This window comes from Monodelphis domestica, chromosome 2 (genome assembly GCF_027887165.1).
Source record: "Monodelphis domestica isolate mMonDom1 chromosome 2, mMonDom1.pri, whole genome shotgun sequence".
In the NCBI taxonomy this organism is placed as follows: Eukaryota; Metazoa; Chordata; class Mammalia; order Didelphimorphia; family Didelphidae; genus Monodelphis; species Monodelphis domestica.
The window spans coordinates 40,127,570-40,152,914 of NC_077228.1; the positions used below are offsets into that span (position 1 = coordinate 40,127,570).

Sequence of the window (25,345 nt, forward strand, 5' to 3'; positions counted from 1 at the left end):
TAAAACAGTACAGAGATAGAAATTAGATGACTTGGGTCTCTAGATCCATGTCAGACACTTTTTGTTAATTTGTAGTAGGGAATATAGTATATGAAAACAGGAAAGTTAGGAAAATACAAAGTTTCCAGGGATTTTACAGTAAAAAAATATTTAATATTTATTAGAAATCATTAAATAAGGGTATGCCTTTTTGTGTTTGTGCATTTATGTTTTATACGAAGGAACGTATATTTTTAAGAATATTGGATTAATTAAAAACATTGAGGTATCACCTCACACCAATGAGATTGGCCAATAGTAGTCAAAAAATGGTAAATGTTGGTAGGAATGTGGAAAGATTGAAACACTAAGGCATTATTGGGGGAGTTTGAACTCATTCAAACATTCTGGGAAGTACTTAGAACTATGCTGAAAGCATTATAAAGCTGTGAGCCAAGGAAAGCTAACAGAAGACTATCTCTATAGTTCAACTTTGAGATAATATTTCATTTTGCAGAACTTTGGCAGTGTGAGTAGAGAGGAGGAGTAGAGGTTGTGTAGAAGAGATGTGAAAGAAATGACTAAACTTGACAATAGATGTTGGATACATAAGGTGAATATAGGTAAGGAGTTGAGAATGATAGTGAGTATGGGAGCTTGAGTGACTTGGAAGATGGTGGCCCTCTTGACAATAACAGAAGTAAAAAAAGATGAAGGTTGATGAGGTAGGGATAGATAATGAGTTTTGTTTGGGATATGAATATGAAAATTAAGAAGTCTAATAGTCATTTGGTGATGAGGACCTAGAGGTCAGGAGAGAAGTTAGGGCTAGATAATTAGATCAGAAAATCTCCATAGAGATGATCATTGAAGCTGTTGGGGCTGATAAGATTAACCATGTAAAACTTCATAGATGTAGCATATAAGATGACCTAGACCTCTAGAGCTCTGTCAGACACCTTTGGCTCACTGAGGTGACCTAGATGAAGATTTAACAAGAGAGCCAGAGAAGAGCTCAGATGCATAAGAGATGATGGAATGTCAACTATGAAGAGAAGGAAAGTCTCTTTTATCTCTTAATCTAGGATCCTATCAACCACTTTAGGAACTAGCCCTTCAGTACCATTCAATTGGCATTTATTTACTGTAAGCCCTGTATTAGGTCTGAGTGGATATGATATTAATAGGATAGAGTGTCAGTTGTATATGTGTTTTTAGTCTGGTAGGGGAGACAAAATGTATTTGGATTCCTCTAATACAAAGAAAAAGTGATAAAGAGATGAGGCACACAATGTGCTACGAGAAATTCCAGAAGAGAGGCGATTTAAAGCAGTGGAACATAGGAAAAATGTCTCGAGGGATGTGGTTTTCTACTTGGCTCTCTCTTGATAATTTCCTTAACATCAGCTATTTCCCAGTAGCCAGGAAGGTCCAAAGCTATCTGATAAAGTTAACTAGACAAAGAGTATAGAGGGAGGATATAAGATGACCTGGGACTCTAGAACTCTGTCAGACACCTTTGATTTACTGGTTTGATCTTGATGAAGATCTAACAAGAGAGACAGAGGAGAGGTCAGATGGGTAAAATATGATCAAGTATCAACCATGAGGTGCAGCAAAGCCCCTTTTGCCTTTTAATCTAGGATCCTATCAACCCCTTTTGGAAGTAGCCTTCAATTACATTAAATTGGCATTCATTTACCAGAAGCCCTGAATTTTAGGTCTTAATGGTCACGATATCTATAGGATTGAATTTCTGCTTGAAGAGATTTTATAGTATGGTAGGGGAGAAAATATGCATTTGGATCACTGTAAAAAGTGATAAATACAGAGATGAGGCACACAATGTGCTATGAGAAATTCAAGATGATTTCAAGTAGTGGACTATAAGAAATATATCTTAAGGGGTAGGGTTTTGCAGCTCACTCTCTAATGATAATTTCCTTAACATAAATATTTCATGGTATCTGGGAAGGTCCAAAGGTATTTTCTCTGCCATGGATTCGAGAGTCATAATAATTGTTAATATAGAAAAAAATTTTATGACTGCTAGAGTTATTGTCCAAATCATCATAATACTATTAGGCTTATATTGCTTCATATTAGTAAAAATTTCTTTTTTTCTTTCAAGGTAAAATCAAAATTGATGGACAGCGAAGTGGCACAGTGGGCAGATTGCTAACCACTTCAATATTTTTGTCAAGAAAAGTCTGTATGGAACCAAAAAGTCAGTCACAACAGAAAGGAAGGAAGAAAAGGACCCAGAATTCATCATTTCATTTCATCAATTCAGAAAGTAAGTCTGCAAGGCCAATTAAATAAGATATTTCATTATTTAAGAGCTTCAGATGTGGTCTTAGAGGTTCTGGGTTCAATTCTAAATCTATGATTTTTTTGCATCAGCATAACCTTTCAGGAAACATTCAACCTCTTTTGAATTCAGTTTTTTTGTCGGTTAAATTATAATGCTTGACTAGAAGGCCTGTAATTCAGTGGGATAATTTTTTATTAAGCATTTACTATGTATTAGCCATGCAGGAAGTCAACTAGCATTTATTGGACACTTGCCTTAAGGAGCTAATATTCTAGGAGGGGGCATTATGAAAACCATTGTATACTGGGCAGCTAGTTAACAGGGTGATAGAACACTAGGCATAGAATCAGGAAGACTCATCTTCATGAGTTGAATTCTTCTTAGACACTATGTGTGTAACCCAGGGTAAGTCACTTTAAATCCATTTGTCTCATTTCCTCCTGTCAAATGAGCTAAAGAAGAAAATGGTAAACCACTCTACCATTTCTGCCATGAAACCATAAATGAGGAAACAAAGAATTAGACATGACTGAACAAGAATGACAAGAACAAGATATATTCAGTATGAATAGCTGGTATTTTCTGAGGGAAGACACTGGCAGTGGGAATAATTAGGGAAGGATTCTTAGAGAAATTGGAATGTGATTTAAGTCTTGAAGAAAGGAAGCCAGGGAAGCTAGTAGACCAAGAAATACCAAGAACAGGGAAAAAGTCATGGAAAAGGAACACAGTTGGGAGATGGAATATACTGTGCAGAGAACAAAAAATTCAATAATTCTGGATTATAGAATTTGTAAAGTGGAATAAAATAAATAAAATCTGGAAATTTAGGAAAGTACCATGTTGCCAAAAGACAAATAAAATATTCATTATTTAATAGAAAATTTTAAGGAAGGGTGTGTTTATGTTCATGTGTTTTATATGAAGGAACCTATTTTTGTAAGAAGATGGCTTTAAGTACTGAGGTACCACCTCAAAGCTATCAGATCAGCCAATATGGTAGTAAAAGAAAGTGGTAAATGTTGGAAGGAATGAGGTAAGATTGGAATGCTAATGCATTATTGGTGGAATTGTGAACTCATGAAAACATTCTGGGGAGAACTTGGAACTATACCCAAAGGCCTATAAAACTGTGAGCCAAGGGAAGCTAAGACTATGGCAGTAGTCTAGCTGTGAGGCAATGTGTCCTATATCAGAATTGTGGTAGTGTGAGTATAGAGGAGCAGGGGATGTGTACAAGAGATGAAAGAAATGACTAAACTTGGCAAGAGATATTGAATACATAAGGTGAACATAAGTAAGGAATTGGAATGATACTGAGGATAGGAGCTTATGATTGTGAAGATGGTGGTCCACTTGACAATAAGAGAGAAGCAAAAAAAAAAAAGATGAAGACTGATGGAGTAGGGGGAAGATAATGAGTTTTGTTTGGGACATAGTGAGCTAAGTTAATATCTCAGGACATGAAATTTAAGGTGTCTAATAGGCAGTTGGTGATGAGGACATGTAGGTCAGGAGAGAAGTTAGGGCAAGACCAATAGATCCCCAAATCATCTGGATAGGAATGATGATTGAACCTGTGGAGGCTGATATGGTTAACCAGACAAAAGAGTATAGAGGGGGAGGTAAGATGACCTGGGACTCAGACACCTTTGGATCTCTGTTGTGACCTTGATGAAGATCCAATAAGAGAGAGAAGAGGTCAGATGGGTAAATGATGATAGAATATCAACCATGAGGATTAGCTAAGCCCCTTTTACCTTTTACTCTAGGATCCTATCAACCACTTTTGGAAGTAGCTTTCAATTCCATTCAACTGGCATTCATTTACTAAAAGCCCTGAATTAGGTCTTAATGGATATGATATAAATAGCAGAATTTCTGTTCTATGAGAGTTTATAGTCTTGTAGGTGAGACAATATGTATTTGAATCATTGTAATACAAAGAAGTGATAAATACAGACATGAGGTACACAATTTGCTATGAGAAATTCCAGAGATGATTTCAAGCATTGGCATATAGGAAAAAATGTCTTCAGGGATAGGATTTTCTTGCTGCTTCTCTCATCATAATTTCCTTAATCTCAGCTATTTCCTGGTAGCCAGGAAGTTCCAAAGATATCTTCTCTGCCATGATTTCAAGAGTCATAACAATTGTTAATATAAAAACTCTTTGTTATGATTGTTAGTTACTGTACAAATCATCATTATACTATTAGGCATTTATTGGTTCATATTGATAAAAATTTCTTCTTTTTTTCTTTCAAGGTAAAATCAAAATTGATGGACAATTTTGTCCATCCAATTGTGCGAGGTGGCACAGTGGACAGATTGCCAACCACTCCAATATCTTTGTCAAGAAAAGTCTATATGGAACCATAAAGAATCAGGCACAACAGATACGAAGGAACAGACAAAAGAAACCAGAATTCATCTTTTAATTGCGGATAAGAAAGTAAGTCTACAAAGCTAATTAAATAAGATATTTCATTATTTGGTCAAAAGAATTTCAAATGTTGTCTGAGAGGTTCTGGGTCTATATCTCAATTCTACAATTTACTGCCTCTGTGTGACCTTACAGAAATATTCAACCTCACTAGAATTTCATTTTCTTGTGTGTTAAAAATGATAATGCTTGACAAGAAGACTTCTAATTCAGGGATATAATTTTTTAGTAAACATTTACTATGTATGAGTCATGGAGGAAGGCAGTCAATCAGCATTTATTAAGAACACTTGGTTTAAGAAGGTTATATTCTAGGCGGGGTAGACATTATAAAAATCATTGTGTATTGGGCTGCTAGTTAACAGGGTGATAGAACACTGGGCGTAGAATCAGGAAGACTCATCTTCATGAGTTGAATTCTCCTTAGACACTTTCTGTGTGACTAACAAAGTTGTCACTTTAACTCCATTTGCCTCAGTTCTTCCTGTCAAATGAGCTAAAGAAGGAAATGGTAAACTAGTCTACTATTTCTGCCATGAAACCATAATTGGGGGGAAAAAAGCATTAGACATGACTGAACAACAATGACAAGAACAAACTATATTCAGTGTAAATGGCTGGTATTCTGAGTGAAAACATTGGAAGTGGGAATAATTAGGAAAGTCTTCTTAGAGAAGTTAGATTTTTGATTTGTCTTGAAAAAAGGAAGTCAGGGAAGCTAGTAGTCAAAGAAGAGGGGTCATAATGTATTAGGCATGTATAAAAGTCATGGAAAAGGAACACATTTGGGAGATATGGAGTATAGTATGCAGAGAGAAGTTCAATAATCCTGGATTATGGAATTTGTTGAGTGTAATAAAGTAAATGAAAACTGGAAATGTAGACAAGTACCAAGTTGCAAAAAGATGATAATTAAATAATCAAAACTCATAAAGAAGGTTGTGTGTATGTGTGTGTTTTACAAGAAGGGACCTATATTTTTATGAAGATGGCTTTAACTAAACCACACTGAAGTACCACATCACAGCTATCAACAGGACAATACAGTAGTAAAATAAAGTGGTAAATGTTGGAAGGAATGAGGCAAGATTGGAATGCTATTGCATTGTTGATGGACTTGTGAACTCTTGCAAACATTCTGGGGAGAACTTGGAATTATACTCAAAGGGCTATAAAACTGAATGAAGGAAAGATCACAGAAGGCTATGGCAGTAGTCTAACTGTGAGGCAAAATGTCCTCTCCCAGAAAGGTGGCAGTGTGAGTAGAGAGGAGTAGAGGATGTGTACAAGAGATGTGAAAGAAATGACTAAACTTGACAATAGATGTTGAATATGTAAGGTGAACATAAATAAGGAGTTGAGAATGATAATGAGGATGGGAGCTTGAGTGATTGGGAAGATGGTGGTCCCCTTGGAAATTAGAGAGAAGTAAAAAAAAATGAAGGCTTGAAAGGGTAGGGAGAGATAATGAGTTTTGTTTGGGACATAGTGACTTTGAGTTCATATCTTGAGGACTTGAAATTTAAGATGTCTTATAGGCAATTGATGATGAGGACCTAGAAGTTAGGAGAAAAGTTAAGGGACGGACCAATAGATCCCCAAAACATATGTATAAAGATGATGATTGAATCTGTGGGGGCTGATAAGGTTAACCAAGCAAAACTTCATAGAGGAAGAAGATAAGATGACTTGGACCTCTTGGTTCCTGGTGTGACCTGAAAGAAAATCCAACAATATAGACAGAGGAGAGATCAAATGCGTAAAAGATGATGGAATATCAAGAATGAAATGCAGCAGAGTACCTTTTAATTCTTTTATCTATGATCCTATCAACCCTTTTGGAACTAGCCTTCAATTCCATTCAACTGGCATTCATTTACCAAAAGTCTTGAATTAGGTCTTAATGAATATGATATCAGTAGCATAGAGTTTCCGTTCTATGAGAGTTTATAGTCTGCTAGGGGACACAATATATATTTGGATCACTTTAATACAAAGAAAAAGTGATAAATACAGAGATGAGGAACACAATGTGCTATGAGAAATTTCAAAGATGATTTCAAGCATTGTTTTATAGGAAAAATACCTGAAGGGATAATTTTTTATTATGGATTTACTATGTATTAGTCATGTAGGAAGTCAAGGGATATGAAAGAAATGACTAAATTTGACAACACATGTTAAATATGTGGGGTGAACACGAGGAAGGAGTTTAAAATAATAGTAAGGATGGGAGATTGAGGGATTAGGAAGATGGTGGTCCATTTGACAATAACAGAAAAGTCAAAAAAGAAGAAGGTTGATGGAATAGGGAGAAATAGTTTTCTTAGGGACATAGAGTTTAAATTGAGGGCATGAAATTTATGATGTGTAATAGGCAGTTGATGATGACCTAGCAGTCAGGAAAGAAGTTAGGGCTAGACAAATAGATCCCCAAAACATCTGCATAGAGGCGATGATTGAATCTATGGGGGCCGACAAGGTTAACTAGACAAAAGTATATAGAGGGAGGAGATAAGATGACCTGGGACTCTAGAGCCCGGTCAGACACCTTTGGCTCACTGGTGTGACTGGGATGATGATCCAACAAGATAGACAGGGGAGAGGTCAGATGGGTAAAAGATGATGGAATAGCAACCATGAGAAGTAGCAAAGTCCCGTTTACCTGTTATTCTAGGATCCTATCAACCACTTTTGGAAATAGTCTTCAATTCCATTCAACTGGCATTAATTTACCAGAAGACCTGCATTAGGTCTTTATGGATAAGATACCAATAGGAAAGATTTTATGTTCTCTTAGAGTTTATAGTCTGTTGAGTAGAAAAAAATGTATCTGGATCTCTCTAATACAAAGAAAAAGTGATATATAAAGAGGTGAGGCAAATGTATTGTGAGAACTTCCAGAGGAGAGAAATGATTTCATGCAGTGGCATGTAGTAAAGGTGTCTTAAGGGGGATTGGGTTTTCTAGCTGCCTCTCATGATAATTTCATTAATATGATCTATTTCCTTTTACCCTGGAAGGTCCCAAGCTATCTTCTCTGCCATGGTTTCAAGAGTCATCACAATTGCTAATATCAAAATTTTTGTTATGCTTGTTAGAGCTATTGTCCAAATCCTCATTATACTCTCAGGCATTTATTGCTTTATGTTAGTAAAAAATATCTTCTTTTCTTTCTAGGTAAGATCAAAATAGATGGGCAGTGAGGTATCGAAGTGGGCATATTACCAATCACTCCAATATCTTTGTCAAGAAAATTCTACATGGAATCACAGTCAGATACAACGAATATGACGGAAGAACCAAAAGAAACCAGAATTCATCATTTCATTTCATCAGATACAAAAGTAAGTCTACAAAGGCTAATTCAATAAGATATTTCATTAATTGGTCGAAAGAGCTTCTGATGTGGTCTAGGTTTACTGCCTTAGTGTGACTTTATGAAAAACATTGAACCTCATGAGAAGTCAGTTTTATTGTCTGTTAAATGAGAAAGTTTGACTAGAAGGCTTCTAATTTCAGTGGGATAATTTTTGTCTTAAGCATTTACTATGTATTAGTCATGCAGCAAGTCAATCAGCATTTATTAAGGACACTTGCCTTAAGGACCTCATATTTTTCTGGGGGAGATAATATGGAAACCTTTGTGTATTGGGCAGCTAGTTGTCAGGGTGACAGAAAACTGGGATTAGAATCAGGAAGATTCTTCTTTATGAGTGGAAATCTCCCTAGACACTATCTGTGTGACCCACAGTAAGTCACTTTAACTACATTTACCTCATTTCCTCCAGTTAAATGAGCTAATACAGGAAATGGCAAACCACTCTAGTATTTCTGCTGTGAAACACTAAATGGAGATACTTAGAGTCAGACATGATTGAACAACAATGACAAGAACAAGATAGAGAGTTTTGTTTGGGACATGGTGAGTTTGAGTTGATATCTTGAGGACGCAAAATTTAATATGTTTAATAGGCGGTTGGTGATGATGGCCTAGAGGTCAGAAGAGAAGTTAAGGCTAGACAAATAGATCCCAAAATCATCTGCATAGTAATAATGATTGAACCTATAGGGGCTGATAAGTTTAACTATACAAAAGAGTATAGAGGGAGGAGATAAGTTGACCTGGGACTCTAGAGCACTGTAAGACATCTTTGGCTTACTGGTGTGACCTGGATGAAGATCCAACAAGAGAGGAGAGGTCAGATGCATTAAGAGATGATGGAATATCAACCACGAGGACCAGTAAAGTCCCTTTTATATCTTAAGTCCTTTCAACCACTTTAGAAACTAGCCTTCAGTTCCATTCAACTGGCATTAATTTACCAGAAGACCTGAATTAGGTCTTAGTGGATATGACTTCAATAGGATAGAGTTAACATTGTATAAAGGTTTGTAGTCTATAGTCTTGTAAGGGAAGCAAAATGTATTTGGATCACTCTAACATGAAGAAACAGTGATAAATAAAGAGATGAGCCAGAACCTGCTATGAGAATTTCCAGTGATGATTTCAAGCAGGGGAGTATAGGAAAAATGTCTTAAGGGATTTGGTTTTCTAGATGGCTCTCTCATGATAATTTGTATAGCATTGTCTATTTCCTCGTAGCCAGGAAGATCCAAAGCTATCTTCTCTGCCGGGGATCCAAGAGTCATAACAAGTGTTGATACAGAAAATTTTTGTTATGTTTCTTAGAACTATTGTCCAAATCATCATTATACTCTTATAAATTTATTGCTTTATATTGGTAAAAAATGTCTTCTTTTTTTTCTAAGTAAAATCAAAATAGATGGGCAACGAGGTGGCACAATGGGCAGTCACTCCAATATCTTTGTCAAGAAAACAGGAGATGGAATCACAAAGAGTCAAGCACAAAGGAAACGAAGGAACAACAAAAAGAAAGCAGAATTCTCCATTTCATTTCATCAGAGAAGAAAGTAAGTCTACAAAAGCCAATTTAACAAGATATTTCATTAATCTGTAAATTAAAGAGCTTCTGATTTGGCCTTAGTGGCTCTAGGATCAAATCTCAATTCTAAGATTTACTGCCTCAGTGTGACCTTAAGGAAAACATTCATCTTCTCTTGAATTCATTTTTCTTGTCTGTTAAATGAGAATCCTTGACTATAAGGTCTCTAATTCAGGGGGACAATTTTTTATTATGCATTTACTATGTATTAGTCATATAGGAAGTCAGTAAATTAGCATTTATTAAGGACACTTGCTTTAAGGAGCTTATATTCTAGGAGGGGAAGACATTATGAAAACCATTATGTAGTGGGCAGCTAGTTGTCAGAGTGATAGAACACTAGGCGTAGAATCAGGAAGACTCATCTTCATGAGTTGAATTCTCCTTAGACACTATCTGTGTGACTAACTTAAAGTTAAATCACTTTAACTCCATTTGCCTCATTTTCTCCTGTCAAATGAGCTAAGGAAGGAAATGGCAAACCACTCTACCATTTCTGCCATGAAACCATTAATGGGGAAACAAAGAATTAGTCATTACTGACCAACAATGACAAGAACAAGATATATTCAGTGTAAATGGCTTGTATTTTCTGAGGAAATTCCTACTGGTAGTAGGAATGATTAGGGAAGGCTTCTTAGAGAAGTTTGAATTTGATTGAAGAAAGGAAGCCAGGGAAGCTAGTTATCCAAGAAGTGGAGGTAGAATGTATTAGGTATGGGGAAAAGCCATGGAATAGAAACAGTGTTGGGATATGGAGTGTAGTGTGCAGAGAATCATAAATTCAATAATCCTGTATTATAGAATTTGTAGAGGGAAATAAAGTATATGAAAACTGGAAAGTTAAGAAAGTTCTAAGTTGCAAAAAAGTAAAATATTTAATATTTAATAGAAATTATTAAAGAAGTATGTGTGTCTGTGTTTTATATGAAGGGACCTATATTTTTAAAGAAGATAGCCTTAATTAAAACAACTCAGTACCTCACAGCTATCAGATTGTCTAATATGGCAGTAAAAGAAAATGGTAAATATTGGAAGGAATGTAGTAAGATTGGAATGCCTAATGCATTGTTGGTGGAGTTGTGAACTCTTGCAAACATTCTGTAGAGAACTTGGAACTATGCCCAAAGGGCTATAAAACTTTGAGCCAAGGAAATCTAAGATGGCAGTAGTCCATCTGTGAGGCTGTATATCCTGTCCCAGAAAAGTGGCAGTGTGAGTATAGAGGAGAAGGCAGATGTGTACAAGAGATGTGAAAGAAATGATTAAACTTGGCAAGAAATGTTAGATTCATAAGGTGACCTTAAGTAAGGAGTTGAGAATGATAATGAGGATAGGAGCTGGAGTGTTTAGAAAAATGGTGGTCCCTGTGATTATAACAGAAGAAAAAAAAAGATGAAGGTTGATGGGGTAGGGAGGGATAATGAGTTTTGATTGGGATATTGTGAGTTTGAGTTGGTATCTCAAGGACATGAAATTTGAGAAGTCTAATAGGCAGTTGGTGATGAGGACCTAGAGGGCAGGAGAGAAGCTAGGGCTGCACAAATAGCTCTCCAAATCTTGTGATTAGGTTAAGCAGAAAAGAATATAGAAAGAGGACATAAGATGACCTAGATACGATGACCTGGACCTCTAGGGCCCTATCAGTCACCTTTGGCTCACTGGTTTGACCTGGATGAAGACCCAACAAGTGAGACAGAGGAGAGGTCAGATGGGTAAATGTGATCAAATATCAACTTTTAGTCTAGGATCTTATCAAACACTTTTGGAAGTAGCCTTCAATGCTATTAAACTGGCATTCATTTGCCATAAACCCTGTATTAGGTCTTAGTGGATGTGATATCAATAGGATAGAGTTTCTTTTCTATAAGAGTTTATATTCTGGTGGGGGAGACAAAATTTATTTGGATCATTCTAATACAAAGAAAAAGTGATAAAGAAATGAGTCACATTGTGCTATGAGAATTTTGAAAAAAAAAAAAGATTTTAAGCAGTGGACTATAGGAAAAATGTCTTGAGGGAGCCCAGGGTTTCCTTGCTGCCTCTTTCATGATAATTTCCTTAACATCAGATTTTTCCTGGTAGCTGGGAAGGTCCAAAGGTTGTTTCTCTGCCATGGATTCAATTCACAACAGTTGTTAATATGAAAAAAATTTATGATTGCTATAGCAAAATCATTATACTATTAGGCATTTATTGTTTTATGTTGGTAAAAATTTTTTTTTATAGGTGCAATCAAAATAGATGGGCAGCAAGGTGTCACATTAGGCAGAGTGCCAATCACTCCAATATTTTTGTAAAGAAAACAGAAGATGGAATCACAAAGAATCAGGCACAACGGAAACAAAGAAACAACAAAAAGAAACCAGAATTCATCATTTCATTTCATCAGAGAAGAAAGTAAGTCTACAAAGCCAATTAAATAAGATATTTCATTATTTGGTCTAAAGAGCTTCAGATATAGTTTTAGAGGTTCTGGATTCAAATCTCAAATCTTTTATTTACTTCCTCAGTGTGACCTTACAGAAAACATTCAATTTCACTTGAATTCAGTTTTCTTGTCTGTTCAATGAGAAAGCTTGTCTATGATGACTCTAATTCAGGGTGATAATTTTTTATTAAGCATTTACTATATATTAGTCATGCAGGAAGTCAGTCAATCAGCATTTTGATTAAGGACACTTGCCTTAAGGAGCTCATATTTTAAGGGGGAGAGACAATATGCAAACCATGTATTGCCCATCTAGTAGACAGAATGATAGAACACCGGACTTAGAATCAGGAAGACATTATTATGAGTTGAAATCTCCTTAGACACTATCTGTGTGACCTGGAGTAAGTCATTTTAACCACATTTGTCTCAGTTCCTCCTGTCAAATGAACTAAAGAAGGAAATGGCAAACCACTCTAGTATTTCTGCCATGAAACCCCAAATGCAGAAACAAAGGTTCAGCCATGATTGAACAACAATGACAAGAACAAGATATACTCAGTGTAAATGGCTGGTATTTTCTTAGGGAAGAAACTAGCAGTGGAAATAATTAGGGAAGGTTTCTTCTAAGAGTTGGAATTTGATTTACTTCTTGAAGAAAGGAAGGCAGGGAAACTGGTAGTCCAAGGAGTGTCACAATGTACTAGGGATTGGGAAAAGTCATGGAAAAGGAAAATAGCTGGGAGATGGAGTGTAGTATGAAGAGAACAAGAAATTCAATAATTCTGGATTATAGAATTTGTAGAATGGAATAAAGTATATGAAAACCTGAAAGTTAAGCAGTTTTAAGTTGCAAAAAGATAAGACAATATTTAATAGAAATAAAGGTCTCTGTGTATATGTGTTTTATATGAAGGGACCTTTTTATTTTTGTAAGAAGATGGCTTTAACTAAACCATACTGAGGTACCACCTCACAGCTATTATATTAGCCAATATGATAATAAAAGAAAATGGTAAATGTTGGAAGGAATGTAGCAAGATTGGAACACTAATGCATTATTGGTGGAATTTTAAACTCATGCAAACATTCTGGGGAGAACTTGGAACTATGCCCAAAGTGCTATAAAACTGTGAGCCAAGGAAAGCTAAGAGAAGGCAATGACTATAGTCTAGCTGTGAGGCAATATGTCCTCGGAATGGTGGCAGTGTGAGTAGAGAGGAGAGGGGTGTGTGTACAAGAGATGTTAAAGAAATGACTAAACATGCCAAGAGATGTTGGATACGTAAGGTGAACATGAGTAAGGAATTGAGAATGTTAGTGAGGATGGGAGCTTGAGTGATTGGGAAGATGTTGGTTCCTTTGACAATAAGAAAAGTCAAAAATGATGAAGGCTGATAGGGTAGGGAGAGATAATGAGGCTCTTTTGGACATAGTGAATTTCAGTTGATATCGAGGACATGAAATTTAAGATTACTCAGAGGCAGTGTAAGATGAGGAGACCTGGAGGTGAGGAGTGAAGTTAGGGTTGGACAAAGAAATCCCAAAATCATTTGCATAGAGATGATGATTGAACCTTGGGGGCTGTTAAGATTAAAGCAACAAAAGAGCACAGAGGGAGTATATAGATGACCTGGGATTCTAGAGCCCTGTCAGACACCTTTGCTTCACTGGTGTGATTTGAATGAAGATCCAACAAGGGAGACAGGAAAGGTCAGATGGGTAAAAGATGAGGGAATATCAATCATGAGGAGCATCAAAGTCTCTTTTACCTCTTAATCTAGGATCCTATCAACTACTTTGGGAACTAGCCTTCAATTCCATTTAACTGGCATTTACCAGAAGTCCTGTATTAGATCTGAGTGGATATGATATCAATAGGGAGACTATATGTATCACTCTAATATAAAGAAAAATTGATAAATAATGTGAAAAGGCATACAATATGCTATGAGAAATTCCCGAGATGATTTCAAACAGTGCTGCCTTTCTCATGACAATTTCCATAACATCAGCTATTTCCTGGGAGTTGGGAAGGTCCAAAGCTCTCTTCTCTTCCATGGATACAAAAGTCATAATTGTTAATATCAAAAAATGTTTGTTATGATAGCTATAGCCATTGTCCATATCATCATTATATTCCCATGCTTAATGTTGGTAAAATTTTTCTTGTTTTATTTCTAGGTAAAATGAAAATATATGGCAGCAAGGTGTTACAGTAGGCAGAGTACCAATCACTCTAATATCTATGTCAAGAAAACAGGAGGTGGAATAACAAAGAGTCAGGCATAATGGAAAGGAAGGAACAACAACAACAACAACAACAAAACGAATTCACCATTTCATTTCATCAGATAAGAAAGTAAGTCTACAAAGCCAATTTAATAAGATATTTCACTAATTGGTCAAAAAAGCTTCTGATGTGGTCTTAAAGATTTTGGGATCAAATCTATATTCTCTTTTAATTGCCTCTGTGTGACATTATGGAAAATATTCAGCTTTTCATGAATTCAGATTTCTTGTTTATTAAAAGAGAATAGCTTGGCTAGAAGGTTTCTAATTCAGGGGGATAAGTTTTTTTTAAGCACTGACTATGAGTCATGCAGGAAGTCAGTCATTCAGCATTTATTAAGGACACTTAACCTAAAGGAGCTCATATTTAGGGGTGGTGGAGACAATATGCAAATCATTTTGTGCTGGGCAGCTAGTTGACAGGGTGATAGAATACTGGCTAGGCTTAGAATCAGGAAGATTCATCTTTATGGGTTGAAATCTCCTTATACACACTATTTGTGTGATCTTGGGTAATTCACTTTAACTCCATTTGCCTCAGTTCCTCCTGTTAAATTAGCTTAAGAAGGAAATGGCAAACCACTCTAATATTTCTGCTATGAAACTCCAAATGGAGATACTTAGAGTCAGATATGATTGAACAACAATAAGAACAAGATATATTCAGTGTAAATGGCTGGTATTTTCTGAGGGAAGATACTAGCAGTGAGAATAATTAGGGAAGGCTTCTTAGAGATGTTGGAATTTGATTTAAGTCTTGTAGAAATAAAGCCAGGGGAGCTAATAGTTAGTCTAAGAAGAGGTGGCAGATGGTAAAGATGGTGGCATCGGGAAAAAACAAGGAAAAGGAACACAGTTTGGAGATGGAGTGTAGTGTGCAGAGAACAAAAAGTTCAATAATCCTGGATTACAGAATTTGTAGAGGGGAATAAAGGATATGAAAACTGGAATGGTAGAAATGTACCAAGTTGCCAAGGACTTTAAAGTCAAATAATATATTTAATTATTTATTAGAAATTATTAAAGGTGTGTGTGTATGTGTGTGTGTGTGTGTGTGTGTGTGTGTGTGTGTGTTTTCTCAAGGGACCTATATTTTTAAGAAGATAGCTCTAATAAAACAACACTGAGGTGCCACATCAGAGCTATCAGATTGGATAGGGAAGGGGAAGGCCAATATAGCTGTTGACCAAATCATCATCATACTATTATGCACTTATAGCTTTATGTTGGTAAATTTCTTTTTTTTTCTTTCTAGGTAAAATCAAAATAAATGGGCAGTAAGGTAGCACAATGGGCAGAGGGTCAATCACTCCAATATCTTTGTCAAGAAAAGTCTACATGGAATCACAAAGATTCAGGCATAACAGAAACGAAGAAACCACAAAAAGAAACCAGAATTCATCATTTCATTTCATCAGAGAAGAAAGTAAGTCTACAAAGGCCAATTCAATAAGATATTTCATTTTGTGGTCTAAACAGCTTCTGGTTTGGTCTCAGATGCTCAGGGTTCAAATTTTAATTCTACTATTTATTGCCTCAGTGTGACCTTAAGTAAAACATTCAATCTCTCCTGAATTCAATTTTCTTGTCTGATTAGTGAGAAAGCTTGGCCAAAAGCCTACTAGAATTCAATGGGATAATTTTTTTTATTAAGCACCTACTATGATTAGTCATGCAGGAAGTGAGTAAATGAACATTTTTTTAAGGACACTTGCCTTAAAGATCTCAAATCCTGGGGTGGGTGTGACAATATGCAAACTATTGTGTCTTGCACAGCAAGTAGACAGTTTGATAGAACACTGTACTTAGAATCTGGGATACTCTTCTTCATAAGTTAAAATCTCCTTAGACACTATTTGTGTGATTTGGGGTAAGTCACTTTAATTCCATTTGCCTCAGTTCCTCCTGTCAAATGAGGTAAAGAAGAAATGACCGACTACTCTAGTATTTCTCCCATGAAACCATAAATGAGCAAACAAAGAATTAGATATGACTGAACAACAATGACAAAAGACAAGAACAAGATATATTCATTGTAAATGGCTGGTATTTTCTGAGGGATGACACTGGCAGTGGGAATAATTAAGGAAGGTTTCTTAGAGAAGTAGGAATTTGATTTTTCTTGTAAGTAAGGAGTTGAGAATGATACTGAGGATGGGAGCTTTAATGATTGGGAAGATGATGGTCCCCTTGCCAATAAGAGAAGTTCAAGAAGAGGAAGGCTGATGGAATAGGGAGAGATAATGAGTTTTATTTGGGACATGTTGAGTTGGAGTTGTTATCTCCTGGACAAGAAATTTAAGATGTTTAATAGGCAGTTGGTGATGAGGGCCTAGAGGTCAGGAGAGAAGTTAGGACTGGACACATAGATGCCTAAATCATCTACATAGAGATGATGATTAAACCTTTTGGGGTTGATTAGTTTAACTAGACAAAAGAGTATAGAAGGAGCAGATGAGATGACCTGGAGCTCTAGAGCCCTGTCAGATACCTTTGATTCACTGGTTTGACCTAGATGAAGATCAAACAAAAGATTGACAGAGGAAAGGTCAAGAGATGATGGGATATCAACCATGAGTAGCTAAGACCCTTGAACCTCTTACTCTAGGATCCTATAATCCACTTAAATTCCATTCAATTGGCATTTATTTATCATAAACTCTGTAATAAATCTTACTGGATATGATATCAACAGGATAGAGTTTCTGTTCTATAAGAGTTTATAGTCTGGTAGGGGAGACAATATGTATATGGAACATTTTAATACAAAGAAAAAGTGATAGAGAAGAGGCACAATATGTTATAAGAAGTTTCAGAGGAAAGATGTTTTCAAACAATGAAGCATTGGAAAAATGTCTGAAGGGATAGGGTTTTCTATCTGGCTCTCTCATGATAATTTCCATAACATCATCTATTTCCTCATAACTGGGAAGTTCTAAAACTATGTTCTCTGCCATGAATTCAAGAGTCATAACAATTATTAATATCAAAAATATGATAACTATAGCTGATGTCCAAATCATCATTTTTCTCTAATGCATATATTGTTTTATATTGGTAAAAATTTTCTCCTTTTTGTATTTCTAGGTAAAACCAAAATAGATGAGCAGCGAGGTGGTAGCATAGTGGGCAGAATACCAGTATCTAAGTCAAGAAAAGTCTTCATGGAATCACAAAGAGTCAGGCACAACAGAAAGGAAAGAACAACAACAACAAAAAAAAAACACCAGAATCCATCATTTCATTTCATCAGAGAAGAAAGTAAGTCTACAAAGGCTAATTCAATAAAATATTTCATTATGTGGTGTAAATACCTTCAGATTTGGCCTCAGAGACTCTGGGTTCAAATCTCATTTCTACTATTTACTATATCAGTTTGATCTTTAAGAAAAAATTCAGTCCCTCTTGAATTCAATTTTCTTGTCTGTTCATTGTGAAAGCTTAACTAGAAGGCTTCTAATTCAGGGGGATATGTTTTTATTAAGCACATAACTATATATTAGACATGCAAGAAGTCATTCAATCAGCATTTAAAAAGGACTCTTGCCTTAAGGAGCTCATATTCTAGGGGAGGGTGGGAGATAATATGCAAATGATTGTGTCCTGGGCAGCTAGTAGACAGAGTGATAGAACACTGGGCTTAGAATCAGGAAAGCTCATATTTATGAGTTGAAGTCTTCATATACACTATCTGTGTGACCTGGGGTAAGTCACTTTAACTCCATTTACCTCAGTTCTTCCTGTCAAATGAGCTAAAGAAGGAAATGGCAAACCACTCTAGTATTTCTGCCATGAAACTATATTTGAGCCTGAACAACAATGAGAAGAACAAACTCTATTTTGTGTAAATGGCTGGTATTTGCTGAGGGAAGACACCAGCAGTGGGAATAATTAGTGAAGGCTTCCTAGAGAAGTTGGAATTTGATTTAAGTCTTGAAGAAAGGAAGCCAGAGAAGCTAGTAGTCCAAGAAGGTAGAATAGAGTTATACATGGAGGAAAAGTCATGGAAAGGGAACACAGCTGGGGATGGAGTGTAGTGTGCAGAGAACAAGAAGTTCAATAATCCTGGATTATAGAAATTGCAGAATGGAATAAAGTATATAAAAACTGGAAATTGAGAAAAGTAACATGTTGAAAAAAGGCCAATAAAACATTTAATTTTTAATAGAAATTATTAAAGTGGGTTGAGTATGTATCTGCTTGCATTGTTTTATATGAAGGTGCCTTTATTTTTAAGGATATAGCTTTAACTAACCCACAATGAGGTATCACATCATAGCAATCAGATTGGCCAATGTGGCAAGATTGGAGTGCTAATGCATTGCTGGTGGAGTTGTGAACTCATGCAAACATTCTGTGGGAGAACTTGGAACTCTTCGCAAAGGGCTATTAAAACTGTGAGCCAAGAAAAGGTAACAGAAGGCTATGGCAGTAGTCTAGCAGTGAGGCAATATGTCCTGTCCCAGAATAGTGACAGCGTTAATAGAGGGAAGGAGAAGGGGATGTGTACAAGTAATGTGAAAAAATGACTAACCTTGGCAATAGACATTGGAGATACATAAGGTGAAATAAGTAAGGAGATGAGAATGATAGTGAGGATGGGAGCTTGAGTGATTGGGAAGATGGTGGTATCCCTGAAAATGACAGAGATGTCAAAAAAGATGGAGGTTGATGAGATAGGGAGAGATAATGAGATTTTTCGGACATAGTGAGTTTTAGTTGATATCTTGAGGACATGAAATTTAAGATTTCTGATAGGCAGTTGGTGATGAGGGCCTAGAGTTGAGGAGATAGAGTCCCAAATCATCTGCATAGAGATGATGATTGAACCTAGGGGGGCTGTTAAGGTTAACCAGACAAATGAGTATAGAGGGAAGAAGTATGATGACCAGGCCCTCTAGAGCCCTGCCAGACACCTTTGGCTCACTGGCGTGATCTGAATAAAGATCCAACAAGAGAGTCAGAGGAGAGGTCAGATGAGTAAAAGATGATGGAATATATCATCCATGAGGGCCAGCAAAATCCCTTTTAACTCTTAATCTAGGATCCTATCAACCCCCTTTGGAAGAAGTCTTCAATTCCATTCAACTGGCATTAATTTACCATAAATTCTGTATTAGGTTTGAGTGAATAGAGTTTCTATTCTATAAGAATTTGTAGTCTGATAGGGGAGACAAAATGTATTTAGATGACTCTAATACATGGAAAAAGTGATAAATAAAGAGATGAAGCACACAACGTGTACTATGAGAAATTCCAGAAGTGAGAGATGATTTCAAGCAGTGGAGCATAGAATTTCTTATTGGCTCTCTTTTAATAATTTCTATAGCATCAGCTATTTCCTGGTACCCTGGAAGTTCCAAAGCTATCTTCTTTGTCATGTATACAAGAGTCATAACAATTATTAATATCACAATTTTTTGTTATAATTGTTAGAGCTATTGTCCAGATTATAATCATACTATTATCCATATATTGCTTTATGTTGGTAGAAAATGTCTTCTTTTTTCTTTCTATGTAAAATAAAAATAGATGGGCAGCTATGTGTTACAGTGGGCAGAGTACCAATCACTCCAGTATCTAAGTCAAGAAAGGTCTACATGGAATCACCAAGAGTCAGGCACAATGGAAATGAAGGGACAAGAAGAAGAAAACAAGAATTCGTCATTTCATTTCATCAGATCAGATAGTGAGTATACAAAGGTCAATTGAATAAGATATTTCATTTATATGGTATAAAGAGCTTCAGATGTGGTCTTAAAGGTTCTTGGATCAAATCTCAGTTCTTAGATTTACTGCCTCAGTGTCACATTAAGGAAAACATCAACGTCACTTGAATTCAGTTTTCTTGTCTGTTCAATGATAAAGCTTGACTAGAAGTCCTTTAATTCAGGGAAATAATTTTTTATTAAGCATTTACTGTGTATTAGTCATGCAGGAAGTCAGTGAATCAGCATTTATTAAGGACATTGGTTTTAGAATCAGGAAGACTCCCTTCATTAGTTGAAATCTCCTTAGACACTATCTGTGTAACCCAGTGTAAGTCACTTTAACTCCATTTGCCTCAATTCCTCCAGTAAAATGAACTATGGAAGGAAATGGCAAACCACTCTAGTATTTGTGCCATGAAATCATAATTGAGCAAACAATGAATTGGACATGACTGAAACAACAATGAGAAGAACAAGATATATTCAACATAAATGACTGGTATTTTCTGAGGGAAGACACTGGCAGTAGGAATAATTAGGGAAGGCTTCTTAGAGAAGTTGGAATTTGATTTAAATCTTGAAGAAAGGAAGGCAGGGAAGCTAGTAGTCCAAGACAAGGGGGAAGAATGTACTAGGCTTGGTGAAAAGTCATGGAAAAGGAACACAGTTGGAAATGGAGTGTAGTGTGCAGAGAACAAGAAGTTCAATAATCATGAATAATATAATTTGTAAAGGGGCAAAAAGTATATGAAAACTGGAAAGTTACAAAACTAACAAGTTGCAAAAAGATAAGTAAAATATTTAATATTTACTAGCAATTATTAAAGAAGTGTGTTTTATATGAAGGCACCTATATTTTTAAGATAGCCTTCCTTAATTAAAACACTGAGGTACCACCTTACATCTATCAGATTGGCCAGTATGGTAGTCAAAGTGGTATGCCGGAAGGAATGTGGCAAGATTGGAACTCTAAGGCATTGTTGGTGGAGTTGTGAACTCGTGCAAACATTCTGGGGAGAACTTGGGACTATGCCCAAAGGGCTATAAATCTGTGAGCCAAAGAAAGCCAACAGAAAACTATGGCAGTAGTCCAACTGTGAGGTAAGATGTCCTGTCCAAGTACAGTGGCAGTGTGAGCAGAGTGAAGGAGTAGAGAATGTGTACAAGAGATGTGAAAGAAATGATTAAGCTTGGCAATAGATGTTAAGTATGCACTGTGAATATAAGTAAGGAGTTGAGAATTATAGTGATAATGGGAGCTTGAGTGATTGGGAAGATGATGGTTCCCTTGACAATAACAGAAGTCCAAGAAGTGGAAAGCTGATACAGAGTAGGGAGAGATAATGCGTTTTATTTGGACGAGTTGATATCTCGAGGACATGAAATTTAAGATGTCTAATAGGCAGTTGGTGATGAGGGCCTAGAGGTCAGGAGAGAAGTCAGGTCTGGACAAAGTTTCCCAAATCATCTGCATATAGATGATGATTATACTGCTGATAAGGTTATTCAGACAAAAGAGTATAGTGGGAGGAGATAAGATGACCTGAACCTCTAGAGCCTTGTCAGACATCTTTGATTCACTGGTTTGTTCTGCATCAATATCCAACAAGAGAGACAGAGGTCAGATGGGTTAAAAATGATGGAATATCAACCAGGAGCAGCAGCAAAGTCTCTTTTACCTCTTAATCTAGGATCTTATCAATCCCTCTTGGAAGTAGTCTTCAATTCCATTCAACTGGCATATATTTACCATTAAACCCTGTATTTCATCGGAGTGGATATGATATCAGCAGGATAGAGTTCTATAAGAGTTTATAATCTGGTAGGGGAGACAATATGTACTTGGATCACTCTAATACAAAGAAAAAGTAATAAAGAGAAGAGGTACAATGATTTCAAACAGTGGAGTGTATAGGAAAAATATCTTAAGGGATAGGGTTTTCTATCTGGCTCTCTCATGATAATTTCCATAACATCAACTATTTCCTCATAACTGGGAAGTTCCAAAACTATCTTCTCTGCCATGAATTCAAGAGTCATAACAGTTGTTAATATCAAAAGTTTTTATGATAACTATAGCTGATGTCTAAGTCATCATTATTCTCTAATTCATTTATTGCTTTATATTGGTAAAAAAATGTCTTCTTTTTTTGTTCTAGGTAAAATAAAAATATATAGGCAGCAAGGTGGAACAGTGGGCAGAATACCAATCACTCCAGTATCTACATCAAGAAAAGTCTTCATGGAATCAAAGAGTTGGGCACAATGGAACAGAAAGAAGAACAAAAAGAAACCAGAATTCATCATTTCATCAGAGAAGAAAGTAAGTCTACAAAGGCTAATTCAATAAGATATTTCATTATGTGGTATAAATACCTTCAGATGTGGTCTCAGAGGCTCTGGGTTCAAATCTCATTTCTGCTATTGACTCTCTGTTTGACCTTTACGAAAAAAATTCAGTCTCTCTTGAATTCAATTTTCTTCTCTGTTCATTGTGAAAGCTTGACTAGAAGGATTCTAATTGAGGGGGATAAGTTTTTATTAAGTGCATACTATATATTAGTCATGCAAGAAGTCATTCAATCACCATTTATAAAGGACTCTTGCCTTAAGGAGCTGATATTCTAGGGGAGGGTGGGAGATAACATGCAAATGATTGTGTCCTGGGCAGCTAGTAGACAGAGTGATAGAACACTGGGCTAGAATCAGGAAAGCTCATATTTATGAGTTGAAGTCTTCATATACATTATCTGTGTGACCTGGGGTAAGTCACTTTAACTCCATTTACCTCAGTTCTTCCTGTCAAATGAGCTAAAGAAGGAAATGGCAAACCACTCTAGTATTTCTGCCATGAAACTATAATTGAGCCTGAACAACAATGAGAAGAACAAACTCTATTTTGTGTAAATGGCTGGTATTTGCTGAGAGAAGACACCGTAATGGGTGTTTTCCTTTTTCGATTATAGTGAGTTTGAGTTGATATCTTCAGGACATGAAATTTAAGTTGTTTAATAGACATTTGGTAATGAGGGCCTAGAGATGAGGAGAGAAGTCAGGGCTGAACACATAGATGCCCAAATCATCCGCATAGGGATGATGGTTCAACCAAGTGGGTTGGGGGGGTGATTACTTTAACCAGATAAAAATGTGTAGAGGGAGGAGACAAGATGACCTGGAACTCTAGAGCCCTGTCAGACACCATTGGCTCATTGGCATTACTTGGATTAAGATCCAACAAGAAAAGCAGAGGAGAGATCAGATGGGTAAAGGATGATGGAATATCAACCAGGAGGAGTAGCAAAGGGCCATTAACCTCTTAATCTAGGATCCTGTCCTCCCCTTTGGAAAGTAGCCTTCAATTTTATTCAACGGGCATTTATTTACTGTAAGGTGTGTATTAGATCTTAGTGTATATGATATTAATAGTATAGAGTTTCTGTTGTATTAGTGTCCGGTAGAGTAGACAACATGTATTTGGGTCAATCTAACAGAAAGAAAAAGAGATAAATAAAGAGAATGGACACACAATGTGCTGTGAGAAATTGAAGAGATGATTCTAAGCAGTTATGTGTAGTAAAAATATCTTAAGGGATACTGTTTTCTATTGGCCTCTTTTATGATAATTCCCTTAACATCAGCTATTTCCTGGTAGCTGGGAAGGTCCAAAGCAATCTTCTTTGCCCTGGATTCAAGAGTCATAACAATTATGATGGTTAGAACTATTCTCCAAATCATCATTATATTCTCATGCATTTATTACTTTGTTGGTAAAAATGTTGTTTTCTTTCTAGGTAAAATAAAAATAGATGAGAATCAAGTTGGCACGGTGCGCAAAGTGCCAACCACTCCAGTATCGAAGTCAAGAAAGGTCTTCATGGAATCATAGGGCCGGGCACAACAGAAACAAAGGAACAACAAAAAGAAACCCAAATTTGTCATTTCATTTCAGCAGAGGAGAAAGTAAGTCCACAAAGACAAATTCAATAAGATAATTCATTATGTTGATTAAAAAGCTTAAGATTTGGCTCAGATACTCTGGGTTCAAATTTCAATTCTATTATTTACTGCTTCAGTGTGACCCTTAAGGAAAACATTCAATCTCTCTTGAATCTGGTTTTCTTGTCTGATTAATAAGAAAGCTTTATTAGAAGGCTTCCCATTCAGTGGGATAATGTTTATTAAGCACTCACTATGTATTAGTCATGCAGGAAGTCAGTCGATGAGCATTTTTAAGTACTCCTGCCTTCAGGAGCTCATGTTCTGGGGTGCAGGAGATGGAGACAACATGCAAACCATTGTGTCCTGGGCAGCTAAATGGAAGAGTGGATTAAACACTGGGCTTAGAATCAGGAAGACTCTTCTTTGAGTTGAAATCTATTTACACACTGTCTGTTTGATCTGGAGTAAGTCACTTTAACTCCAATTGCCTCAGTTTCTCCTGTCAAATGAGCTAAAGAAGGAAATGGCAAACCACTCTAGTATTTCTGCCATGAAACTATAATTGAGCCAGAACACCAATGAGAAGAAAAACTCTATTCTGTGTAAATGGCTGGTATTTGCTGAGGGAAGACAGCGGCAGTGGAAATAATTAGTGAAGGTTTCTTAGAGAAATTGAATTTGATTTGAGTTTTGAAGAAAGGAAGCCAGGGAAGCTAGTAGTCCAAGAAGATAGAATAGAGTATACATGGGGAAAAGTCATGGAAAGGGAACACAGCTGGGGATGGAGCGTAGTGTGCAGAGAACAGGAAGTTTAATAATCTTGGATTAAAGAAATTAAAGAATGTACTAAAGTATATAAAAACTGGAAATTAAGAAAGGTACCATGTTGAAAAAGGCCAATAAAACATTTAATTTTTAATAGAAATTATTAAAGCAGGTTGAGTATGTATCTACTTGCATTGTTTTATATGAAGGTACTTTCATTTTTAAGGATATAGCTTTAACTAATGCACAGTGAGGTACCACATCACTGCAATCAGATTGGCCAATGTGGCAGTAAAAAATTTACTTTTTACCACTTAGTAAATGTTGGAGGGAATGTGGCAAGATTGGAATGCAAATGCATTGCTGGTGGAGTTGTGAACTCATGCAAACATTCTGTGGGAGAACCTGGAACTCTTCCCAAAGGGCTATTAAACTGTGAGCCAAGAAAAAGTAACAGAAGGCTATGGCAGTAGTCTAGCTGTGAGGCAATATGTCCTGTCC

At 36.3% G+C, this 25,345-nt stretch overlaps 1 long non-coding RNA gene across 3 annotated transcripts in view; it reads left to right on the forward strand.

Moving 5' to 3' along the window:
- LOC103101716 (uncharacterized) overlaps nucleotides 1-25,345 on the forward strand; it is a 216,881-nt gene that overhangs the window by 165,379 nt on the left and 26,157 nt on the right. For all 3 annotated transcript variants that reach the window (XR_008916069.1, XR_008916070.1, XR_008916071.1), the window contains 11 exons: nucleotides 2,111-2,275; nucleotides 4,562-4,748; nucleotides 7,920-8,086; nucleotides 9,513-9,674; nucleotides 11,936-12,106; nucleotides 14,322-14,499; nucleotides 15,685-15,855; nucleotides 17,517-17,690; nucleotides 19,962-20,118; nucleotides 22,300-22,463; nucleotides 23,932-24,100. This is a non-coding gene — a long non-coding RNA (uncharacterized LOC103101716). The remainder of the gene's footprint in view (nucleotides 1-2,110; nucleotides 2,276-4,561; nucleotides 4,749-7,919; nucleotides 8,087-9,512; nucleotides 9,675-11,935; nucleotides 12,107-14,321; nucleotides 14,500-15,684; nucleotides 15,856-17,516; nucleotides 17,691-19,961; nucleotides 20,119-22,299; nucleotides 22,464-23,931; nucleotides 24,101-25,345) is intronic.